The 2,689-nt window shown below is 47.1% G+C and overlaps 1 pseudogene; it reads left to right on the forward strand.

Moving 5' to 3' along the window:
- The first annotated feature begins 256 nt into the window (after positions 1-256).
- Positions 257-799, forward strand: LOC781086 (large ribosomal subunit protein eL18-like; annotated as a pseudogene).
- Positions 800-2,689: the final 1,890 nt, after the last annotated feature.

Raw genomic sequence — 2,689 nt, forward strand, 5'->3', positions numbered from 1 at the left:
TCTCTAGCACCACAGTTCAAAAGCATCAATTTTTCGGCGCTTAGGCATTTAAGACAATCATGATAAAAGGGAGAGAAAATGAAAGAAAAGTTGTCCCATCCATCTGTCACAAATTGAATATAGCATTGTCGCCCCCCACCCAAATTCATGTTCACCGCAACCTCAAAATGGGACCTTCTTTGGAAATAGGGTCTTTGCGGATGTAATGAGTTAGGGTCTTGAGATACTTTCCAGACCTGACTGAGGAAGTGCCATAATGGGGGTTGACATCCACCATAACAAGGACCAAAAGGTTCGTTGCAAGGAGCCCAAGAGCTAGGACGCCTATCAAAGGCTGCTGGTCAAGCTGAACAGGCCAGACCAAGCACCTCCATTTTCAGTCAAGTTGTACTGAAGAGATTGTGAGCTACACCAGCCGTCCACCTTGGTCCCTTTTCCAGATGATAGAGAAGATGAAGTTTTCGGGCTGGACAGGCAAGATAGCTATGGTCATGGGGGCTGCAGCCAATGATGTGTGTGTCTAGGAGGTGCCCAAACTGAAGGTGTGTGCTCTGTGCCCAGAGTTGCATCCTCAAGGCCGGGGCAAGATCCTCACCTTTGGCCAGCTGGCCCTGGACTCCCCCATGGGCTGTGGCCCCGTCTTCCTCTCTGGTCCTCCCCAGGGCTGAGAGGTGTACAGGCATTTCAGCAAGGCCCTAGGAACCCCGCATAGACACACCAAACCCTCTATACACTCCAAGGGCCAGAAGCTCGAGCACACCAGAGGCTGATGAGCCAGTCTCGGCTACACAAACTAACCCCAGATTCTACCTTGTTATTGAAAAGATTTGTGATGCTAAAAAAAAAAAAGAAAGAGTCTTGAGATGACATCATTCTGGATTTAGGGTGTGACAGAAAAAGACAGAGAAACATACAAGGAATAAGGTAACGTGAACAGGAGGAGCAGAGACTGGAGTTATGCAGCCATAAGACAAGGGCTGCCAGCAACACCAGGAGCTGGGGAAAGAGGCTGGGTTTTTCCTGCAGAACCTCCAAAAGGAATCAGCCCTCTGACACCAGGATCTTGGAGTCAGGCCTCCAGAACCGGGAGAGAATAAATACTGTTGCTTTAAGCCATTCAGTTTGTGCAACTTTGTTACATGGATGGACCGGAGAACACTCACACCTCTTCCTACTGTTATAGCATCTGCCCTGAAACATTTGTGTGTGACCTTTCACCCTTTTTCATGTTGATGGGAATCTTTTCTTCCTGTGTGTAGTTCATCCAAGACACTGCTCTCTTGTCAGTTTACAAGAGTATGTGAATGTTTTCCTAAGTAAATACTCAGCAGTCGTCATCTTAAATACTGGGACACAGATATATCATCATATATTTATTCATTAAAGATTTATTTATTTTTGGCTGTGTTGGGTCTTTGTTGCTGCAGGTGAGTTTTCTCTAGTTACAGCAACTTGGGGCTACTCTCTGGTTGCACTGATTGGGCTTGTCATCGCAGTGGCTTCTCCTGTTGTGGTGCATGGGCTTAATTGCGCCTCTGCATATGGAATCTCCCTGGAGCAGGGATCAAACCTGTGTCCGCTGCATTGGCAGGTGGATTCCTAACTGGACCACGAGGGCAGCCCTATCATCATTTGTTGAGCAAATTGTCTTGTTTTGAACACTTAGATGGCTCCCATCTTTTTTCTGTTGGAGACAGGACAGCTGTGAGCATCCTTGAATTTAGACACTTGAACACACTGTGGAGTTTTCCTTCAGGACACTCTCAGTGTAAAGGAGTTACTTGTAAGAGACCATGAGACAAATATTAAGACCCTGATGATTCATTTTCTCAAATCATCTCCAAAGTAACATTACCAAATGCACATCCTTTAGTTGTGTCCCAGCAGGTACATTTGCCATCATCTATGCCAGCCATGGGAATTGTTATTTTTTAACCCTTGAAATGTTGAGGTATACTTTTCAGTTATTTGTATACTGATCAGTAATTTCACTTCTAGATATACACCCAAAAGAATTGGAAAGAGCTACTGGGAAATGGCACCCCACTCCAGTACTCCTGCCTGGAAAATCCCATGGATGGAGGAGCCTGGTGGGCTGTGGTCCATGGGGTCGCTGAGGGTCGGACATGACTGAGCAACTTCACTTTCACTTTTCACTTTCATGCATTGGAGAAGGCAATGGCAACCCACTCCAGTGTTCTTGCCTGGAGAATCACAGGGACGGGTGGGCTGCCGTCTCTGGGGTCGCACAGAGTCGGACACGACTGAAGTGACTTAGCAGGAACTGAAACAAGTACACACATATTCACAGCAGCAGGATTCACAGGAGCCATAGGTGGGAACAATGTAAGTGTCCGCTGATGGATAATGGACAAACACAATGTGGTCCAACTGTGCAGTGGAATATTACTCAGCCTTAGAAAGGATAGAGATTCTGACACATGCTACAACCTGGGTGAACCTCAAGGAAGTGATGCTCAGTGAGAGAAGCAGACACAGAAAGCTGATTCCACTCACAGGAGGTCCCTGGAGGAGTCAGATCCACAGAGACCGAAGTAGATGGTGGGGCCAGGGACTGGGGGAGGATAGGAGGAGTCAGTGTTTCATGGGAGCAGAGCTTCAGTTTGGGAAGATGATGGTGGGGGACAATGATGGTGGGGATGGTTGCATGACAATGTGAATGTGCTTA

The sequence above is a fragment of the Bos taurus genome, chromosome 7 (genome assembly GCF_002263795.3).
Source record: "Bos taurus isolate L1 Dominette 01449 registration number 42190680 breed Hereford chromosome 7, ARS-UCD2.0, whole genome shotgun sequence".
Classification (NCBI taxonomy): Eukaryota; Metazoa; Chordata; class Mammalia; order Artiodactyla; family Bovidae; genus Bos; species Bos taurus.